Source organism: Sinocyclocheilus grahami, unplaced genomic scaffold (genome assembly GCF_001515645.1).
Source record: "Sinocyclocheilus grahami isolate Dianchi unplaced genomic scaffold, SAMN03320097.WGS_v1.1 scaffold657.1, whole genome shotgun sequence".
Lineage (NCBI taxonomy): Eukaryota > Metazoa > Chordata > Actinopteri > Cypriniformes > Cyprinidae > Sinocyclocheilus > Sinocyclocheilus grahami.
Genome location: NW_015505836.1, coordinates 882,384 through 906,521, shown reverse-complemented (window position 1 = coordinate 906,521; position 24,138 = coordinate 882,384). Strand labels below are relative to the sequence as shown.

The 24,138-nt window shown below is 35.5% G+C and overlaps 1 protein-coding gene across 3 annotated transcripts in view; it reads left to right on the top strand.

Moving 5' to 3' along the window:
- Window positions 1–24,138, top strand: part of LOC107558752 (proto-oncogene tyrosine-protein kinase Src-like) — a 55,712-nt gene that overhangs the window by 2,283 nt on the left and 29,291 nt on the right. The window contains exon 1 of one of the 3 annotated variants that reach the window (XM_016242425.1): window positions 18,584–18,617. The exons of the other annotated variants lie outside the window; for them this stretch is intronic. The gene's annotated coding sequence lies outside the window, so the exon portion shown is untranslated. Of the gene's footprint in view, window positions 1–18,583; window positions 18,618–24,138 lie in introns of those variants that run through there. 3 annotated transcript variants of the gene reach the window in all.

Below are 24,138 nucleotides of genomic sequence, written 5' to 3'. Positions count from 1 at the left end.
TTTCCGGTTGATTAAATATATAAACGTTATGGCATTTTGTTTCCATAACGTTTCCAATTCCATGCCGATTATTTGTCCATGGTGTTTATAAATCCGGGTATTTTTTTCTCCGATCCGCCGGTTTAAAAGGACTGTAAGATTGTGTCTCGTCAACAACAGATGGCCGTGATGTTTTCCATTTAAATCAGATGCAATTCGTATGATTATTGATCTATTTGTGTGACAAACAACCGCAATGGTGAGCTGTTTCAGATGACTAAACTAGGCGAAGTCCTGTAAAGGACAAGAATGAATTTACTTACAATACCTGAACTAGATCTCCCTGTAGGAAAGGAAAATTGCAAATCGGATCCCGATTTTTCTCTACTATGTCGGTTGTTTCTTCTAGACAATATTGGGAATAAATAAAGAGCTTCTCAGATGTTTCTCCTGAGGAAAAACACGCCAGTCATTTCGCGTGTCTCCTCTGGAGTTGCAGATCTCAACAATGTCTCAAACTGTGTTCATATTGCCAAAATTACATGACAGACATTCCAATATGAACTCCTATTTCTCAGACCAAATCATGTGATCTGCTATCCACATTCATTTTATAGATGTGTACAGCTATTTCTCATTTATCTGTTTAGTAGAAACATCTGAGACGAAGATCGTTGATGGAGTGTTGTTTACTTCTTTATTCAGTACATTCTAAAAAATGCTGGGTTAAATACAACCCAGTGCTGGGTTAAATAGGGACAAACCCAGCAATTGGGTTGTTTTGACCCAGCGGTTGGGTTACTACCCAGAAGGTTGGGTTAAACATTTAACACGACCGCTGGGTCAAAACAGCCCAATTGCTGGGTTTGTCCCTATTTAACCCAGCACTGGGTTATATTTAACCAAGCATTTTTTTAGAGTGTACTTGCTTGTTTTTCTACTTTTAATGAAATGTGTTAGTGATAGACTGATTAATCATGATAGACTGATTAATCAGACCCTATCTATCTATCTATCTATCTATCTATCTATCTATCTATCTATCTATCTATCTATCTATCTATCTATCTATCTATCTATCTATCTAATGCCTCCTGCACATGGCAGTCAGCCAGTGAACCTCTTCAGTGAACTAAAGAGAAGTTCTCGCCTGATTTGTTGGCGGTGTTTGGGATTATGGTTCTCCCACTCAAGATGACTCAAATCTCTAAATATTGAGTTTGCTATAAGGCATGAGTGTTTAATTCCTATTTTTGGACATCTTTAAATTTAAGAACGCCATAAACGGCGTGAATCAACTTTATTTCAACACACTCTCATGGCAACTATTTTATGTTGTGACAAATTTGTGGCTGATTTGTATAAATTCATACTAGGGATGCACCGATATGAAAATTTTGGCCGATACCGATAACCGATTATTCTTTATTTTTGAAAGCCGATAACCGATATGTTGGCCGATAAATCTATATCCAAATTGTTATATACTTTTTGAGAGCCTGATTACAAAAAAGGTCTCATCATTAAAAGCCACATCCCAAACACTTCAACATAAGCAGCCTAGTTTGAACGGTGTACATTTTAAAAATATTTTTACTCTCCCATTACCAAATTTAGTCATAAAAAAGTCTTACAAATAAATAAAATAATGCATAAATAATGCAAACAAGTCACTGGACATCATTACACATGTAAAGAATCAAAATGAATGCGCCATAGATCAATAAAACGGAATAGCCTCTGCACGGACAATAATTAAATGATTTTAATTACTAAACCATATTGTTGATGAAAATAATAAGAGAAAAATACAAGTGGTTGTTGTTATTAATAATATATCAATGATTTTGAAAAAGTAACAAATTAATACCACTGTTTTAAATAGCAGCCATTGAGCTGCAGCTCAAGCTGAAGCTGAAGAGCTGAATGAACACGGTAAACTGAAGCGTTTTGCTGGCAGCTTATTTAACTCAAGGAAATGCATCCTGAGATTAATATTAATACAACATAAACATAATATTACAACTTATATATGAAATGACAAATGACGCAGTTATTGCATGCTATAGTCAGAATGTGTGATCCTGTTGTGGATGCGCTCTTCCCATAACAACGCGCTGAAACACGGCAACTAAACCCAAAGAATTCACAACGTTTTATTATAATAATGTTCTCATTAGAATGTTATATACATGACATTCCCAATCATAGTTATTAATGTTGTGCACTGCTGTTTGGGCTGCGTGTGCTGAGCTAAAGATGATCACTGGTAAACTGAAGCGCTCTTTTAACTTAACCAAACGCATTCTATATGAGATAAATCAGATATACATCAAATAAACACAATATTACAATGTACAATTGCACAAAAGGCTGCAAACGAACAGCGCGCATCTGAAGTGTCTCTGAAGGAAATAATGCATTATTTATCGGCTTTAAGATATCGGCCAAATTTTCTTATCAGGCCGATACCGATAACAGAAAAAATGAGCCGATATGGGCCGATACCGATATGGTGGCCGATATATCGTGCATCCCTAATTCATACAATCTCGTTTGTTTTCTGTTCACGCCCCATTGAAGGTTATGTTTAGGCGTGGACCTTAATGCTTAAATGTTTCGAAAAATTGTATGTATTCCTATGAATCACATTGTACAAATTCAACTTGTAAAATATTATTCTCGTGAGATTGGGTTGGTCATTTTTAGGCTTTTTCCGACATGTGCATGGGATGAATTGTGATGTCCACTAATGTAGTCATGTTTTTTTTCTCTCCATATAGTGTTTTTTTTTTATGAGAAACACCTTGCATCATTTTACAGTAGATTAAGGGGCGTTACATTTCCAGATATTCTTGGTACAAAACTGTAAGTCATGGGTTTAGAGCCTTAGAAATCATATCAGGGGGAGTTTGAGCATAGAGCTGAGCTATAATTTGTTAGTTTACCACTTCTCATCTTGGTAGAAAGACCTCGCCCACACTTGCTGTCCTCAGGGTTTCGTTTTCCCAGCCTCCTCGTTCTTCATGGCAAAATGCACTTAGGTAAGTGAAAGTGAGAGCGTGGTTTGTACTAAACAAATCGTCCCTGGTTTGAATGTTTGGAAGGCTACACTCTTAAAAATAAAGGTTCTCAATTTAGCATCTATGGTTCCATAAAGAACCTTTTAGTTCTGTAGAATCTTTCCATTACACAAAAGGTTCTTTATAGTGAAAGAATGGGTTATTAGAGTAAATGTTTTTTAGACTTAGAAAAAATGGTTCTTTTAAGAACTGTTCACTAAAAGGTTCTCTGGAGAAGCCAAAATGGTTCTTCTATGGCATTGCTGTGAAAAACAAGAGTACACTCAATAAAGATTCTCTGTTGGCATTAATAGTTCCATTAAGAACCTTTTTAAATCCATGGAATCTTTCCATTCCACAAAAGGTTCTTAATAATGAAAAGGGGTTTTTAGATTATTCATGTTCTTTACACCAAGAAAAAAATGGTACTTTAAGAACTGTTTACTAAAAATTGTTGTTCTTCTGAACTTTTATTTTTAAGAGTGCATCTTTAACCATCAACCTCACTTGAACGTTTAGCACATCATCTTTGGTTTGAGAACTGGAGCACAACAGTGGCTGGTAAAGCAGCCATTTTTGTTTTTATCTTTGGGTTTCAACTTCTCTGTTGACTTCCATTTAATTTTAATCAATTCCAGGTCTGTAGTTGTACATCCTGGTTATCCCGGGCACTTTGCCATGTTGAGTCTTTGCCAAAAAGTCTCAGTGTCAATGTTAATCTTAGGGTTTAGCAGAATGGATTTGCAGTGCAAATGTGATTTTTTTCATTGAAGTAGGTGTGTGTATGTCCCCACCACCACCCTTTTTATTGTCCGTCAGGTGAAGATTTAAAGGTCCAGTCATTTTGAAAAGTAGGCTAATAGAATGCATTTACTTAAAAAGCTGATTTGAGGAATCATCCATGTCTGTAACAATTTTTTGAGTTAGGGGTTTGTTCGAATCCCAACCCAATAAGCACCACCAATAATGAAATCTAACACAAGACTCAGAACTGAAACACTGTAATGAGTGAGCATCTGATAACTTTAAAGTATTCCCTCAAATCTGTTGTACTAGTGTTTATTCCAATGAGCTGTTTATCCTATAGTGATTTGGAACAATTAGCTAATGCATCCGTCATCAGTGTGTTCATCTGTTGTTTCTCTGCATTGCCCGTGGCTGTTGATGGTCCTTATGGGTGCTTTCACGAGGAGGGACTGATGCTCTTAATTAGACGTGCTCATAACACCATTGAGGGTTCTTGAAGAAGGGGCCCAGAGCCCATGAAGTGGCCTTAATGCCTTTCGGAATTCTGTGAATGCCTTTCAGTGAAAGCCATGGATGTTTAAGTCAGCTTCAAGTAAGATCATTGGAAAAGCGGCCTTTTAAGGTAAAATTCCTGTTAATTGGTAACGTGCCGATGCAGTGGGGCCTTTGTCCTCCCTTCACTGGGACCCTCTGTCCGTGAAGAGTGATACACTGGGCTTTGGGCTCCGTTATGAATGGCACGCTTGTTTCTGTTGACTGCCTTTGAGAATTGGCATGCAATAAAAAGTGGCTTCATCTTTTGAAATGCTATTATGTGAATGAGTGGCACGATTAGTCGAGAGAGGGAGAACCAGAGGACAACAGAGAGACTCCCTTAGACTGAAATTTTGGGAAGCCTTTTGACCAAATTATCACTTGAGCCTCTAAGATGTATGAGAGAGATGGATTATTTCGTATCTTACTCAAATCTCCCATAAATGTTAATCTTTCCATATAAAATAATTTTACATATACATGTTTTTTTTCATGATGGTAATTATTGGAATGTTTTGAATGTATGGTGAATAAATTCACTTTTTTTGGTTTTGCAATTTGATTGTGTCTAATTGTCAAAAATATTTAATTGGAAAATCTTACAATGCATAAAAACTGTATTAAATATAATATAATATAGTATTAATTAAGATATATTAGTAATATATAAGTATAAATACACTTTAAAATGTATATGTTTGTTTTATTTATTTAATATTTTATTTTCAGAATCATCTGTTGATTGATGGATGGTGTTGAGATCACAGGAAACTCTATCACCACCCTTTTAATGTGTGTATAAACTCTTGATATGAGACTACAATAGACCCTTATGCCTGTACTTCACACGTGATTTAACAAGCACCACTTTTTGTGTGATTGGCAAAGAAATTAGCATTTTTAATGGTCACGCTATCGGCCTCTCTGGGTTTGGACAATGCAGCCGAGATTTGCTGTGGACACCCACAGATCTTATTAAATTTTTAATGCAGCAGACGGCTAACTTCTGTTGTTGCATGTTGCTGCATCTCCATGTTCTGTTGCTCTGTCCCAGTTATGCATTTAATTAGTTCCAATGCTCAAGGACAGTTGTGTAAATTAAAAATTTAGCTTTTTTTTCTGTGAAAAATGTTGGTTGCTTTTTGATTTATTTTTTCTCTGAGATGTTTTCAAACTTGTAATTATAGTGTGTATCATTCAGAATATGAAGTCACAGTGACCATTTATTGAGCTAAAGACATTTGTCTGCATATGTGTAGACAACAATTAAAATAATTGTCTTGAAATGTATCACTAAAGGTGTTGCATTTATTACAAAGCTTTGATGGCAGTGGCTTATTTAGAGGAGATGCAACTTCTCTGAGAGGAGCTTGCCAGCCTGACATACTTAACATGAACTGTTGGATTGCCATTGAGCTTGAAACTTGTTGATTGTGATATCGGTTGACCCCATAATGAGATGTTTTTCAGGGCCGATAACGATTATTACAGATCAAGTAGACCGATAACCGACATGTATATCTGGTGTAAAAATGTAAACTAATATTAAGAATAACAAGGGCTCTGGCAAAAACTTTCTTTAAATGCAAATCAGTTTTGAAAGTGACCGATAACCATAAAAATGCTTAATATCGGCGCCGATAATTGGCCAGGCTGATAAACGGTTGACCCCGTATCTCATCGCTTATAGGATCTCTAGTTGGTGCAGAAACGTTCTCTTAATCAAGTCATCAGTCAGTTTGAATAGGCACTTTCAATTTGACTCAAAACAGGATGTGAAGGATGGATGTAGCTACAGTCAGTCTATCCAGTAGTTTGTAAGGTCAAAGGCCATGCATAAAGTTGAGAACAATTTAAATGCTGTTCTTGAAATTTTAAACATACGTTTACCTATGTTTACCCATATGAAACCATTGTTTTACCATATTTAAATTTGGGACCGCATATTTACAATGTTTTGTTGGCTAAACCATTGAAAACCTATGAAATGGCCTGTACTTCTATCACTCACATCTTTGCTTTATATACTGTAGCTTGACTTTATTAATTATAATCACTCAATGTGTCTGCAACCCATTTTTGGTCACTGGTAAGCGATTAAAGAGGGTGACCCCTCCGAACTCTTACGGCAGTGGACCCATCTGTCCTCATCTGATGTCATTTGAATGGAGGATGTGGTGGTGGTGGTCCATTCGGGGGAACACAGTGCTACTGTGTCCGCACAGAGTTCAGGGGCACTTCCTGTTAACCTTGCAAGCGAGGCCACAGATGCTTCACGTCTCGATTCAATCCTCCCTCTGTTCTCTCCTTCCGTTATGTGACAGGAGAACAAGGATGGATGGAATTTTTATTATTAAGTAGGCCTGTATGATTATAAAGTGCCACTCAGCTCAGCCATTGATGTGGACTCTTGAACAGGCTTTGTGCATCCGTCCAAATTAATGTCTGAATGCTGTTTACTAAAAGCTGATGACTGTTTTAAGTTTTGGACATTTTTATCTCAAAAATAGCTTATCTGTTGAGTCTTAGTCTTGTAGTCATGATATCTAAACTGCTTACAGCCTGTTAAGTGAAACTGTTATAATGGGCCTTGGTGAGGTTAGAAATGACTCAAATGTGAAGAAACTATCCAGTAGTTTGTAAGGTCAAAGGTGACATCTAGACCCACATGCAATCTGTGCATGCTTAACTTTGCATAAAGATAAACAGAATTTGAATGCTGTTAACATGATTCTACACATTAACCATATTTAACAATTAGGGGTGTAATGGTACGTGTATTGTGTACCGAACGGTTCACGGGCAAATTCCAAATGGAAGTGATCATGCCTATCCCCTTGGAGTGGGGACTTTGGAGTGAGCAGGGCACGTGCGTGCCATTATGTAGTCGTTTGGAATGCACTTGGCAAAGGGAGTGATGTAATTTCCTTATTATCTTCAGCTGGGATGTTCCCGTGACAATGCAGCACGGTGTCCGTCAGCAGATTCGCATAAATATAAATGTTATATTTTAAAATAGTTTTATATATATTCTTTTTTTTATATATTATATAGCATATTTTAAAAACTTTTGAAAATATAAAATGTATGTTTATTTGCAACAGTTATGCTAACAACAATAAAAAGACATTTATGACATTAAAACAGCGACATCTGCTGACGGACTCCGTGCTGTGTTGTCATGGGGACATCCCCGCTGAAGATAATGAGGAAATTACATAGCTCCCTTTGCCAAGTGTATTCCAAACGACTACATAATGCTCACTCCAAAGTCCCCACTCCAAGGGGATAGGGATGACAACTTCCATTTGGAATTTACCCGTGAACCGTTTGGTACACTATGCGTGTATCGTTACACCCCTATTAACCATATAAAATCAGTGTTTTACCATATTTAAATCTGCAGATCTAAAACGGTGTATAAAATGTTTGCAGATTCCAGTCTACATCGTTTTGCTCACTTGAATTTCTTTGGAACAGCATATTTACAAAATTTTGTTTGCTAACCCATTAAATCCCTATTGAACAGACTCTCACGGATCCATTTTTAATCGTTATAAATTAAACTTGGTGTCTACGCTCTAAAGTCAATAGAGAAACGGTTTCCTTCACTTGCTTGTTTTATTAAAACTTCACTTTAAATTTTTAGCCGAAAAATCTGGGGGCTTGGGCCCGTCATCGCTGTTTGCAGCTATATTTTACAGTGTATTTATAATCCATAATCCATTGTAATCCATAATCCATTTATTTGGCAGAATATTCACTCCAATTTTACAAGAAAAACAACTACTGTATTTGTCAATTTTATTATCCTTTAAAAAAAAAAAAAACCTGCCAAAACTGTCATGTATTTGCTTTGTATTTGAATTAAGTTATTGAAATAAGATATTTGTAATATCTGACACATGTGATAATTGAATGTTTTCGACATCTTTGATATTTATCAAGACAGGAATACTTATATTCATTAATTCATCCTTGTGGTAAAGATCCCATTTCACCTCACTGTCACCTTTCTTTGGTGTCGTGGTTGTCTAGGGCTGTTGTGGTCTTGCGTACATACACCCACATATTTCAGCATGGGAAAAAAAGTGCATGTGAACAACCGAGACCGCTTGGGGGGGTGTTTTATATAGCGATGAAGTTGTTTTTGTAGGTTTTTGTTTCATCTGAGAGTTCAGAAGACGCTAGCGTTAGGTTCACTCAGTTCACAGGCTACGTAATATTAATTTGTGCGTGAATATTAAAGAGGGTTTCTCATTATCTCCTGATCCTGAAGGAAAATGCTTAGTGGCGTCCTGACCTAAAATCCAGAAAAGCCTAAAAATCTGAAACCTCTCAGAATCACATGCCCGTGCAGCAGACGTTTGGAATTCCCCGTTAAACGCGAATATGCCGGCAGAGCATCTTTTTAAAGGAAGTTCTTCTCTTTGTGTGCCATTTGAATATTTAAACAGTAGTGTGAGCTGTAATGGAAATCGCTTCACTGTTTGGTCGCTCTCCTCAAGTCTGTTATGGAAATGCGGAGGGTCAGAGGCTGTTATGTCTAATGAATCACGGATCATCCATTGGGCATTTGATTGCCGTTGTTTTGGTGCACGTGAAGGAAACATCACCATGCTTGTGGCTTCTTCTGCCCTCTTCATTGAATGAGAAGATTCAGCAGCCTTCTTTCTTTAGTCATGTCTGTTTCCTTTTTTAATTTCCAGAGGAAGTTCAAAGGTGATCAAATGTGGAACCCAGTCTTTTTTTCAAGTAATCAGCTGATTCTGAGTGTTGGCTGTGCCGATGGGTCATGCCCTGACTTGCTTGCAGAATGTGACTGTGGCTACAGCATAACTGAAGACATGAAGAGGCAGGTGTAGACCATAGCAACACAATACCAAAAGTCAAGTCGCATTTATTTATGAAGCGCTTTATGCCGTACAGTTTGTTTCGAAACAGCTTTACATAAATACACTGGAAAATAACAGCATTAATGCAGTTAAATATGTCAATAATTCCATTTCAGCTGTAAAGCAGCTCTACATAAGATAAAAGTGCCATTATTCAAGTCAGTTTAGTTAAATGTTGATTGAATTCAGTTCAATATCAGTGTGAATGTTGTGGAGTCATTATCCAGCTCAGTTTAATTCAAGTTTTGTTCTCACCCAATAATGTCAGTTCAGTTAAATCAATAATATTGCTGATTATTATTTTTCTTCTAAACCTCTACATCCTATCCAACTTTTCAGATTTTTAATAATATTGCATAAACTAGTACTTGACCAGAATTGATGTTTCGGAAGTTGAAAGCTGGCAAAATGGATGAAAATACATAATTACAGAAGAATGTTTATTTATTTACCAAAAAAATGGGAAACTGATTGGGGAAAACTGGGAAACGTTCATTATCCATTGTCAAAGCTGTTGTTGTTGTTTTTTCTTCTGTATTGATTAAAAGAACTAGCAACTCCATCAGTGGGTCAAGTGAATATGGTTATCATTCGAAAAATCCCCAAATAGCCAAAATATCATTCCATTCATTTAAAATGTAATACTTTTCAGCAAAGGTCATACGTTACAGTGTTTTAACCATTTATACGCTTTGTGTTTAGCTTCAGAATTCCCGAGGTGCATCCCGTTTAGCATAATCGTAGCTTAATTAGTGCTAGCAACACCAAGGTCATGGGTTCGATTCCTAGGGAATGCATGCACTGATACACTGTATACCTTCAAGCTTGGAAATAAAAGTATCTGCCTAATTCCAAATTCTACAACACTGTAGTTGTGTGTTCAGGCTAAAAAACAACTAGTAGTGCACTTCAAGCACCCGGATGGTGTATTTTTTAACTATAAAAGTGCTGGAAATTTTTTTTTGAAACTTGGCACACTCATCTATCACATGCATTTGAAATGCTTTATTCAACAGCGAATTTGCCATCTGAGATGATGCCACCCTTGAAAGTTCATGCAGTAGAGGGTTGAGTGCATTGTACAATGTGGGTGCAGAGAGTTTTGTATGTCATTTGTTGTGCCAGACTACCCACAATCCTGACGTGAGATCCACCATTTAGAGAAGTCACTGTGATAAATACAGCAAGCATTGCTGTGGTGAGTTGTGAGGGCCACGGCAGGTTCTCTGTTTTTAAATAGCTTTTGCTAAGTCAAATATTGCAATGTTATAACTCCTCTTGAATCTGGTTGGTTTGATTCAAGGTTTAGAAACCCTTGGAAGTTTTGAAATGGCAGTTGAAAACAAACAAGGTTGGATGTTTAATGGTGTTGCAGTTGATATAGCAGAGAAATGGTTCCTCGCTAATATTGTAAAACACTTTTTTGGTAACCGATAGAGAAGACATTCCTGACTCAAGGGAAAGTTAAGACTGATAACACGTATGGTAAAATAATGGAATGTGTGCCCTATGGGCTCATCTCTGTGACTTCAGCCTGCCCTGGGTGTGTGAGAGATGGAAAGATGTTAGGACTCGTCTCTTCATGCGGCCTGCATTCCAGAACTGCTGCAGGGAGGAGTGATCTGCCAATACGGTGAACATACATTACGGTTTTTGAAAGAAGTCTCTTCTGTTCACCAAGGCTGCATTTATTTGATTACAAATACAGTAAAACAGTGAAATATTATTACAATTGAAAATAACTCTTTTTCTATTTGAATATATTTTAAATTGTAATTTATTCCCATGATGCAAAGCTGAATTTTCAGCATCATTACTCCAGTCTTCAGTGTCACATGATCCTTCAGAAATCATTCTAGTTGATATAGCAGAGAAATGGTTCCTCGCTAATATTGTAAAACACTTTTTTGGTAACCGATAGAGAAGACATTCCTGACTCAAGGGAAAGTTAAGACTGATAACACGTATGGTAAAATAATGGAATGTGTGCCCTATGGGCTCATCTCTGTGACTTCAGCCTGCCCTGGGTGTGTGAGAGATGGAAAGATGTTAGGACTCGTCTCTTCATGCGGCCTGCATTCCAGAACTGCTGCAGGGAGGAGTGATCTGCCAATACGGTGAACATACATTACGGTTTTTGAAAGAAGTCTCTTCTGTTCACCAAGGCTGCATTTATTTGATTACAAATACAGTAAAACAGTGAAATATTATTACAATTGAAAATAACTCTTTTTCTATTTGAATATATTTTAAATTGTAATTTATTCCCATGATGCAAAGCTGAATTTTCAGCATCATTACTCCAGTCTTCAGTGTCACATGATCCTTCAGAAATCATTCTAATATGCTGATTTGCTGCTCAAGAAACATTTCTTATCATTATCAAAATTGAAAACGGTTGTGCTGCTTCGTATTTGTTCGTAAACTAATATTTTTATGGAAACTAACTAATATATTGGAAATAAATGTTTTTAAAACATTGTTTTCTGATCAATTGAATGCATTCTTGGTGAAAAAAAAGTATTAATTTCTTTCGGAAATAAACACTCCCTTTATATGTGTAATGGCTTGTAATAAGTAGGACAATAAAGTAAGCATTGCATAATTCTGCAGAATTTGAACGTCTGTCTTTTTTCACAAAATTCTAAATATCCCCTGACTTTTGTTCATTCAGTTATTTTTGTTTGGATTTTTGGCTGATTAATGATTCCACTTAACTATGCGAGTGTAGTCATTTCAAATCATCTTTTCTGCAAATTCCACAAATTTCCCCCAACAATCTCTGCAGAAAACATGTACATTTCATATGGGCTTCGTAAGTAGCCGTATGCAAAGTGACCCATTTCTTCATCCCTTTCGCTCTAACAACATCTTGCACAGAAAAACAGGAGCTCTGAATCATGGGAATCCAAGCAAATCGCAAGCTATTGACCTGTGCCGGGCTGACAATCATTGAAATGTTCCCTTCAATGACGAAATTGCCAGAACAGAAGGATGCAAAGAGGGTCATCTACAAGTTTCACATCAAAGATTCCCTTTTCCTTAAAAGGGCTTAGACTTGGAGGTAACGCTTATCTCTCATAATGTGCCGGCGGATAAATGTGATGCTCCATTTTTAATCTGCGAGCCGACTGTCTTTGGCTGTATCTTCATTCCACGCCCTCATGGGAAGAGGCTTCGCCGCAGAAAGAGTGAGAAAGGGCGACCGAGTTAAAAAAATCGGTCATTTGTGAAAGTATAGTTTTGTCCACATGCTACATGCCTGGCTGTGAAAGAAACGGATGCTTCTTTAGTTTTTCATCAGGGGAAAGATAAACCCCGAAGGATCCGTGTATCTCTTCCACTCTCTCACAGTATCACTCGCGTGCACACACACACACACACACACACACACACACATCCCCCAGCCGCCCTTGTTTCTCTCTAATACTCCTGACCGCAGATCTCTGCTCTTTGCACACACACCATGACCATATTTAGATGCAGGAAAGAAGCGTGCTTGTATGATTGTTTACAGATGACAGCAGGAGACCGTAGGAGCGTGACTCACTGGTGTTGCTGTAGGATCAAGAACGCTGAATGCAAATGCAATAAACCAGCCTATTAATTACCAGCACTGGTATATATTTCAGCCATATGGCACAATCTTTCATATTTGTTGGTTTTCTGGGCTCATGGGTAATTTTAAGTCATCACAGCCTTATAAGGTGAATTTCATGTTCAGGTTTTACCCTGAAAATAAATAAGAAATATTTTGCTTAAAGAAAACAAGGCCTATATTTGGAAACGGTAACATTTTTTGCACTAATTTCATGACATTTAAGCACATTTTCTTCATAAACTCTAAATACTGAAATGTGAATGTGCTACATTTGAATTCATTGCAGCTTCATAAGCTGAATTTCACAGATGAAATTCAGGTTTTACCCTGAATAAGAAATAATTAGCATAAAGAAAATGTATTTTTTTTGCATGTTGTCATGACAACCAAGCACATTTTCTTCATAAATTCTAAGTACTAAAATGCATCTCTGCTGAATGTCTGAGAATCTTTTAAAGGGGTCATGAACCGAGAAATCAAAATTCCCTAGAAATTTCGACATTTAAGAGGTTGTAACCATTTAAGACCTGTAACCGTACTTGTTAGTCTAAAAACGGCTTATATTGAAGCCAATCTGCCAAAACGACAGCTTGTGGAATGTGCCACTTTATGACGTAATAGTGTGGATAAACACCGCTTCTGCAGAAGAATATCAACACCTGCTTCTACATCGCTGCCTGTTTAGCTCCGCCCACCAATTTGCACACTTAGTGTAAATAACGAGAGGTGAATGCAGGTCTACGCAGAAATCAAACGATAAAGGTGACTCGGAAGACAAGACGACGCTGTGCAGTGCCAAGTTGAGGAAACCTAGTCTTTGCATTGACCTCCTCCTGATCCCAGCGTTAAGAAAGATTTGATGAACTTTATTTTTAATGAAGTTCCAGACCGCGTTATAAGAACTTGCTCCTTTGTTCACTTATTTTACCATGGATTCATTTACAAACAAGGCACAATTCAACACAGGATTTTCAGAAACACTGAAATAAAAGAGATGCTGTGCCGACTATATTGGATCTGACAGTAAATGCACACAAGTGCGAGTAAATGTTTTCTCAAGTTCAGAAAATAGTGCCATTTTCTTTCCTGTAGTGACAAGCTTCCTGTTAAAACAGGAAGTTTGGTCAGGACATATCCAAATGGCTTGTCTTATTATTATTATTATTATTATTAATAATAAAATAAAGTCAATGAAATAAAATAAAATATTAAAAAAATGAAGACAACCAAATTTAAAACTTTTTTTTAAATCTAAAATTAAAAAGAAAAAATGATAGTGCATTATTTATTGTAAAATAATACTATACGCAAATTATGACTTCACGTTCCAAAAGAGAGAGAGACATCTGTGGATGAACTATAACCAGGACATTGTTGACCGTTTTCGTGCGATTCTCCCAAGAACTGAGTTTTATCATGAAGTTTAAGATGCCCAGCAGTTCTCCTCAAGATATCTTGGCTCAGACTTGTGAGAATGTGATATGTTTACACTGTACACACATACTAACACCTCTTCGTGAGCTCTCTGTAGCCAAGAAAATGGTTTTGTTATGAAGCAGGTTTTATTTTTACACAGGCTTCTTACTTTCAGCATGAATTCCACAGCGCTTTCGTGTCATCTAGTAACAAGACAGCTGGATGGTGAGCGATAAGTTTGCTAGGCATGAATCATTGGGGCCACTTCCAAATTTGTTGGCTTTTGCAGTTGTAGTTGTTGGCCTGAATGTTTGCTACTCAGACTTTGAAAATGCATGACCTGTTGTAGCGTAACATACAAACGCATATGCAAAGCCATGTTTATTCATGCATGTGCCTTTGTGATGTGTAATCCTACCACACCTTTCATGCAAAGCAGCAAAAATACTGCTCAGATTTGCTATGCAGGATATGATTGATCAAAGGCAGGTACGTGGTGTTTCAGAACGTTGTCAGCTCATATGGACACAGCGTAATTTGTAATTTGCAAAGCAGGTTCAATTTGGTGTAATGAAAGTGTGTTATGTTGCTTTTTAAAATGCATCATCTTTTTGCAGAATGCCGTTAGCTGAATCCGGGTGAAATTGTCTGACTATCCAGACTCAAGAGACGTGCATTTTCACGCTCTATTAGAAAATACAAATGTGCCAGTTTTCATTGTAGTCCTCAGAATGTCAGACTGAACAACGCCTTATCTAACACAAACGTGTGATATCAGATTAATTTGATTTGAGTATAAACAGTGTAACTTTTCATGCCATTTTCACGTCATAGTTGGAGTATAGTTTGACAGGTCAGCCTCTGGATCAACCAGTAGTGCCAGTTAGGACAGGTTTGCTTGGGAAACCTGTTTGAAAAGGATCATTTGTGTTTGCATTGCTGTTACTATAGAGTGCAAAAGTCGGGTTCCGGAAGTAAAAATCCCGTTCATTTTTTCAATGGGGAATTGATTTTTAACCATAACTCCTAAACCTTTAAAGACAGTTCTACTTTGAGCTATGAGATTGTTAAACCCAAAAATCTAAATATTGAGAAAATCAGCTTTAAAGTTGTCCAAATGAAGTCCTTAGCAATGCATATTACTAATCAAAAATTAAGTTTTGATATATTTACGGTAGGAAATTTACAAAATATCTTCATGGAACATGATCTTTACTTAATATCCTAATGATTTTTGGCATAAAAGAATAATTTTGACCCATACAATGTTTTTTGGTTGGTTATTGCTAAAAATATACCCAAGCGACTTAAGACTTAAGGTTTTGTGCTCAGGGGTCACATTTTATATAGTTTTTAATACGTAGGCCATACATATTATCTATATTTAAACCGGCACCCTGCGTTTCACTCATATAATGCACCAAATTATGCTGTGACTGACTCCATAACCTGCCTGTAAACAAACAGCTCTAAAGACATATTTTAACATCCAGAGTATGTATATTCTGTATCTTTATGAATAAAATCATTTATTTTCTGCAAAGCATCAGCCTTTCCATCACGCGAAAAGACAAGACGCGACACTCGTTTAGATGACTTGCATTGCGCCCCTGTATGATGCTTTGCATAAACTTGAACAATATCCATCACCGTAACGATTTTGTAGATAGAATAAAACGTACACAAACCCGTATTTTACCGAAGAAATGCATCAATTTGATGGTGCTTAGAACTGCTCTCTCCTGAAGAGGACGCAAAAACTTGATAAATAACTCAAAATCAATAGGATCTGGGTAACACAAAAACCACCCAAACACTGAAAATATAACCCATAAATTATGACCCAATTTACTCAACCAAGCAATTGGGTTGGATTTTTTAGATTGTGGCTTATAACCCTTTAATGAAGGTTTTTTATTTTAATCCTAATGGGAAAAAATAATAGGGAAAGTACTTCAAATGCTGCGGATAAGGTGGGTGGGACCTGTTCCCCTCGTACATTCATCCACTCATGCTCTGTTGCTCATAGTTAAACCTACAACCACCCACAACAGCCTTGCATCATGGTGGCATTTTTTGTATTTTCTGTAAAGTAATTTTCTTTGAAAAATTTAGAAAAAAAACACCCTTTACTGTAACAGCAACTACATCCATGTCTCAACTTGACATGTCCTGCTGTGTTTTCACATTACCCCGTTTTTTTCCCCCTCTGCATTCTCAAGTGTAAATGATGTAAAGCAGTCCTGCCCACTGATAACCTCGCAAATATGCTTTTATAATGGCATAAATGTAGCAGAATCTCATCCCTTTCATACTGGCCAGTACTAAAAATGCTAGTATGGCTGGTAATGCAGTGATTAGTATCTGCCGATCCTGTCACTGGTCATGGAGAGATTACAGCCCGTGGGCTTTCTGTGAATTAACGTCAAAATGTTTTTCCTGGATTATTGGATTTACCTCCATGCAATGTTTTCCTTTTTAGCCCTTAATTTGATTAGGGAAACAGACTTTGTTTTGTAGCTTTTAGCACTGGAAATGGATGCTATTCGAGTGAATAACATCAGTTAAAATTAAAGGTTTGCGAATGCAAGGTTTGCCAAGTTCAGCAGAGGAAAATAAGAGACACTCCCAGTTTCTTTATTCCACATATGCCATTTTAAGATTTAAATAAACCGGTGATGGCAGGTGACGACATGATCACATTGTAAACCAAAAGCAAAATGTTACAGTCGCAATACTTTGTGCTTGTGCATAAAATATTCGCTACTTGGTGGCATTAAGTGAAATGCAATTACTGACGTATGACTTTGCATCTGTTGTAACAAATAAAATCATTCAAATGTCCTATTAAAATGTCACACACCGTTACACATATCAGTTTAGTATCTGTAATATTTAAGTCTGTTTGCATGTGAAAGCAATTCAGATGCAATTAATACTTATCTGTTTGGGTGTAAGTAATGGCATCCCCTGTTGATTTAATACAGTTGCTTTAGGTTTTGGGCGGGACAGAACACGTTCGGATGTGATATAGTAAGGAAATGAGGAAACTCTGATTCATTTACTTGCAAATGTATTAATACATGCTGTCGGAGCGCGCTAGCTTCAGCGTGTAAAATATAAGCCGCACGCTTGATCTGACGCACGTGGCTGATTACAGACACGCTCAAGAGAGAAGCTTCCGCTCCGCACAGCGGGCGGCCCAGATATCTTCCGTTCAGCCGTGAATGATTTCATGTGTGTTGGCAGCCGATTAAGGGGTGAACAAGTTTTTAGAAATGTTATTTTAGAGGTGCAAGCATCACTATTGCTTTTGAAGCATGTCGTTTTTTTGCATGTTTAAGTACTTTCTCGTGTCCCAGCTTAATGTGGACTGATGTGAACTATGATAGGTGTACGTAAGTAAGATGATACATGATTCAGATTTAGGAAACATGTATGAAAACAGGCATTACTTTTGCAATTTGGTAAGTAGCAGCAAGGTTTTTATGGGCAAGCACCACTTGCATATTATTTGGAAAATGAATAAAACGAGTTATTTTTGACCGTTACAGCATTTTATTAGGATGCACAATATAAAAATTCTGGCTGATACTGATTATTTTCAGATTATGGTCGGGAGCCGGTACATGGCTGTTTATTGAAATATCAAATATTAAAATTTGATACTATTTTGTCAAACAATCACTTTAAAATGCTACAAGTGAATTTAGACCAGTGTTATTTTAGTATTATTATATATACTATCATGGTATTTATTAATATATACCATCAACATATTTTTTAGCTTTTATTTTTCTAGTTTTTGTTTTAATTTGTTATAGTAATTTTATTGCATTCATATTATTTGTAATTTTATTATTTGTAATTTTTATTAAAAAAAATTAATATATTTCTCTTTAGTTACAATTTTTATATTTTCAGGTTTCATTTAAATTTTTTTATTTGTCATTTTTATTAGTATTTTATTTTTATTTATATATATATCTGTTGTAATTGATTTTATTTAATTTTTTAGTAATTTTAGTACTTCAACCTAAACTATAATTTATTTCAGTTAGTTGCCAAGGCTGCACATAGTTTTTGTATAAAGTTTTTCATCTAATATTTGTTTTATTTTATTTCCGCTTTATTTCTATACAGTTTTTTTTAAATGGATTTTAATTTTGAAGATTGCTAAAGATTACGTTATAACATTTAAGTTATTAAATTATTAGTGTTATTAAAAGATTACATTAGAAAAGCATAATTCAGCTAAAAAATAAAATTTCTGTCATTTACACACCCTTTTACATTCTTTCTTCTGCAGTACACAAAAGAAAATGTTTTGAAAGTTAGACAACACATTTTACAGAACAAAGATGGGTTTGGAATGAAATTACGGTGAGTAAATGATTACATAATTGAATTTCTGGTCCTGATACAGTGGGGAAAAAAAGTATTTAGTCAGCCACCAATTGTGCAAGTTCTCCCACTTAAAAAGATGAGAGAGGCCTGTAATTTTCATCATAGGTATACCTCAACTATGAGAGACAAAATGAGAAAAAAAATCCAGAAAATCACATTGTAGGATTTTTAAAGAATTTATAACTTTAAATATTTCACATACTTTTAAAAATCCAGCGTTTAGTTGGTCCTAATAAGCGCTCGTCGCCACAGTTGTAAACACGACGGCTTTCTTCAATCGTGAGGGGGTTTGGCGTCACGGTGTCATGAGAAATCGAGTCCCCCCTCGAAATCGTGTCTGCTTAGGACCAAAGTGGTAGCTTTTTTAAATGCCTGATCAAAAGTCAACACTTATGTTACTATTTCGTTGTGAATATATGTATGGTAAGTGCAAATGCGTGGTGTATAAGCTAACCTAGCAGGCTAATCAGGTAGCTGTATGCTATGCTAGTACGTGAGCTAACAAAAAATAAATAAAAACGAGAAATATTTGATTTCACAACCTATAGCTTTGGATACTAGCGTATGAAACATGTAATTTGAAAGACATTAATGGTCATTATAACGAAGTTCAAACGACATAAATCAAAGCGCGATTTTGCAGGAATTGTAATCAGGCGCTAAAAATAATACCCATTAAAAGTTTGTGGAGCCAATGGGATCACTCAGGGTCCTAAGTGGACCCGATTTCGAGGGGGGACTCGATTTCTCATGACAACGGCATCTTTGTTTCCAGGCGGATTGTTAAAGAACGCGACACACACGTCTTCCGGAAATCCTGTATAATTCAACCAATCCGACGACGACTTTGAAACTCCTGAAGTGTTTCCACTTTTGTGTGCCGCATGCATCAGACGTTTAGCCAACGGTCCGTGAGCATGACGTCTGAGGCTGAGACTAGCTGCAGTGTGTTGTGATTCGTCGAGGGAGCAGTAATACCGACCCAGTATCACCCTGTGCTGAAAAGCAGCCCATCCAGACAGGCAGTCTGAGTTCTTATCTGATCGTCTGGTTGTTTGCCGTGATCCTTCGACCTCTATCAAAGACCCTCGCCTTCCCGTTCATCTGCTCAGACGCTCCTGGAATTCCAATGATCACTTCCATGGCAACCCTTGACCCGGTCCCTTCAGATGGAGTAAATATTGACTGGAGCGCCTCCCTCCTCGCTGTTTGGGTCTGGGAGTCAGGTCCTGACAGTATGTGGGGTGTGTTTGCATTCAGAGCACTTCAAATCAAGCTAGCTTTGACTTCCTGTGCATGCCTGTTGTTCAGTATGTCAGGATTCTCTTGTTTTCGAGGGAGTAGTGATCAGGTTTGATCAGGTAGTGCACACATGCTGTATTGTAAAGTCTGTGTAATGATTTACTGAAGTGTCAGTAACAAGGAAGCATGCATGAAGAAGAGAAGGAGGAGGAGGAGGAATGTAAACATGGAGCCTGAGCTCTATCCTCTCACTGTCTTTCTTTGTGCTAGTGGGTAAACACCGCTTTAGTGATGAATAGCAAATAGTTCAGCTTACACAAGGAAAGCAGGATGGATATATATATATATATATATATATATATATATATATATATATATATACACACACACACACACACATATACTACTGGGCAAAAGTGTTTTGAAAGAAGTCTCTTATGCTCACAGAGGCTACATTTATTTGATTAAAAGATACATTAAAACATTAATATTGTGAAATATTACTATAGTTTAAAATAGTTTTCTATTTTAAATACATCTCAAAATGTAATTTAATTGATCAAAGCTGAATTTTCAGCATCATTACTCCAGTCTTCAGTGTCACAATTATATTTTCAGTTTATATTTAAATTTTAGTTTTAGTAGTTTATATATTTTTTGTCTCTGTCATTTTTTTGTTTTGTTATTGAGCTTTACTTTTTATGTTTTCAGTTTAGTTTAGTTATTTCATTTTTATTGTTTTTTATTTATTTAGATTTTTATTGAGCTTTATTTTTTTATTTTAAATGTAGTATTTTTAGTAGATTTACTACTACAACTTAAACTTATCCGTTAGTTGCCAAGGCAACATTTTATAATTTTAATTTTATTTCTGCACTGAAAAAAAATGTTTCATTCATCCAATTAAAATAAAATTTAGGGTAATGATTCAAATCTATATTTTTTTAACTTAGCAAGTTATTTATTTTTCATTGGCTCAAGTTAAAAAATATAGATGTGAATCAATACCCTAAATTTTTTGAATTGGATGAAAGAAAAAAAAAATAATTGTGCTTTGTTTCAGTTAACACACATTTTTTTTAATGTAAAATAAATAAATGAATAAATGTATTTTTTTAAAAATATAAAAATAGATATATAAGATATTTAGATTTTTTTTTTTTTTTTAGAATTTAAAAAATATTTTTTTCATATTTTCTATATTTAACTTTTTACATTATTTTTAATGTATTATTTTTAATTTGATACATTTTACCATGTTCATGGTAATATTAATACCTATATCTTAAATTTGATTTTTTTTTTTTTTTTTAGTAATTTTTTTTTGCAGTAAACAGTTTTGGTTCATGTTGTGTTGCAACATAATTTCCATGTAAAATCTTGGTCCTGAAGCAAAACCAGTCCAGGGTTTGTGAAGCACTGCTTTACATTAATGCATTTCACCATTTGAGTCAAACATTTCCCAAATGACTTTCATTGCATTCAGAGATTTGCTTGGCTCTGCAAGTGCATGGTCCCACTGTACATAGTTAACATGTAATGTTTGTGTTCTGTGGCAGTGAGAAACATCTGTACTGAAGTGTTATTGGATGTGTTATACTTCAGAAGTCTCTTCAAACTCCTCCATGACCGCAGATAACCTGAGGGAGAAAACTGACCGGTGGTAATGGCTGCTATAGCACCTCAGCTGGAAATGCATCACAAGTCAGACTTCTTGTCTTGTAATTGCTACAGTCCTGTCTTGGAGTTGTCGAGTTGGAGTTGAGCCCCAGATGGAATGTTATCATGGCGTAGTGATTACAGAACAAGCGTCTGGATTAGACCTCCATTGGTATGCTGTGGCGTGGAAAAACATCCAACTTTACTTTAACTAAAAACAATAAGCATATTAATATACAATATACCCAAACTCCTAATCTTTATTTATCACATCTATAAAGTTTGCTGACATGATAGTAGTTCAAAGCTTTTTATATTTGCATTGCATTCACTAGTGGTGTAATATTGTCAAATGTAAGTGCTAAACCAAAACTCATGTAGTTATACACTAACATTTAAAAGTTAGGTGGGCCTAGATTAAAAAAAAAGAAAAGAAAAAAAAGCATCAAGCATCCCTTAAATTGATCAAAAGTGACGGTAAAGACTTGTCACAAAATGTCACAAAAGATTTTCTATTTCAAATAAATACTGTTCTTTAGAACTTTCTATTCAACCAAATTGTTTTAGGTTTTGAAAAAGTTTGAGCAAAAAATATTAAGCAGCACAACTGTTTTTAACATATATTACATATATTAAAACTTTAATAATATGTAATATTTCTGGTTTTACTATATTTACTATACTATATTAACAAATAAATGTAGGCTTGGTCGTTGTGAACATTAGGATACTTTTTTCAAAAACATAAAAAAAAAAAAAACATCTTACCAACCCCAAACTTTTGAATGGTAGTTTTTTTTCCTTCGTTTTTTTAAATGGGATTTTTATAGATACGACAGCGTGAATGGTAGTTTATAATGTTTAAATATATAATATAACTATATCTTATCCTTTTTTTTTATTTAATCAGGACCTTATTTTCTGGTGCTAAAGCTAACAATAAGAATTTTTGAATGAATAGCTGAATGAGTCTCATATAGGGTGATGGCAGGCAACTGAAAAAAAGTTTAATTATTTTAATGTAACTTTCAGGATTTATTTTAATTGCCTGGGTTCTATTTACTGTACGTGTGATGACACTATTTTATTAATTTGCTTCTTGTTTGGCACATGCATTGGTCATGCTATATAAAAATGTTGATGTTATAACAGCTCTGAGACCTCGGAAAACAGTGCATAACGTGACAAAACCTCAGCTGCTAAACTGGAGGGTGAGTTTTATTTTCTGCTCCTGCGGCCTAGTGTGCTTTCAGGTGCTTTTCCAGTTCAAGTGAATTAAACACTTTCATCCACATGTTTTCTGTGGCTTAGACGCTGACGTACAACTCGTACCAAAGCGGCTTATCCACAGTTAATGAAACGTTTGATGTTGACCAAGCAAATGCAGGAATAACATGATGGATATCTTTGGCAGTCTGGCACCGGTTGGCTGACAGTGATGGGAAAAGAGAGAAAATGGTGCAAAGGGTAAAAAAAGACGAAGTAATCAAGACCTTCCAGTTATTTTCCAAAGTATCAATATTATTTCACCTCTATTGACTAAACTCGAACTGCATCCACCTTGTTGCAATTGATTTCTCTCTTTTTTTTTTTTCTAATGGAAGCATAAGCTGAATTGTGCCACATAAAGAGTATTTACATTGGTGGTGTAGTGGTTAACGTTCCATGTTGGAAGGTTTGCAGGTTCGAACCACACAAGGAGCGATCTGTGAGTTGTATCCATTGAACATTGAAGACACTTGACCTCAAGTGTGTATGTCAACACACCTCGCAGCACAAGCATCTCTTTGAAAAGCATTACAAATAGTGTCACGAATGGGTGATTTTACAAGGTTACTAAGTAGCAAGACCTTAAGTGTGGACAGTAAATGGTTAAAACAAAATTGAACTGAAAATTTGGTAACACTGCTGTTTTGTTAATTAAAACCTATTTAAAAGTGTTTTTGTTACTTGAAATTTAAAATAAAATCTATACTTTAGATACAAATAAAAAAATGAAAAATGTTGCTGTAAGTTTATTAAATTACTAAAAATAATATATTACAAATATATAAAGCAACATTTTAGATAAATATAAAAAGAAAAACTACATTTTTAAAATATATGTATAACAAAATTAATCTTCAAATTAAACTTAAACTGAAACTATAACAATAAAAACTATAAATATTGTGTGTGTGTGTGTGTGTGTATACACAAATTTTTTAATTTCACTGAAACGACAATGAAATTATAAGTTGACACAACTTGCAGTATCTGAATGTGTTCATACAAGTAAATGTTTTATATATTAAATCATACAAATATAATATATACACGCACACACACACACACACGTGAATACACACACTGGTCGGCCGATTATCGGTGCCGATATTAAGCATTTTATGGTTATCGGTATCGATAATTTTCAAAACCAATTTGAATTAGCATTTAAAGAAACAAAATTTTTGTCAGAGACTTTGTTATTCTTAATTTTGACACCAGGCATAAATATCGGTTCAAAATAATATTTCATATATGAACACATAATTTTAATATAGCATTATATATATATATATATATATATATATATATATATATATATATATATATA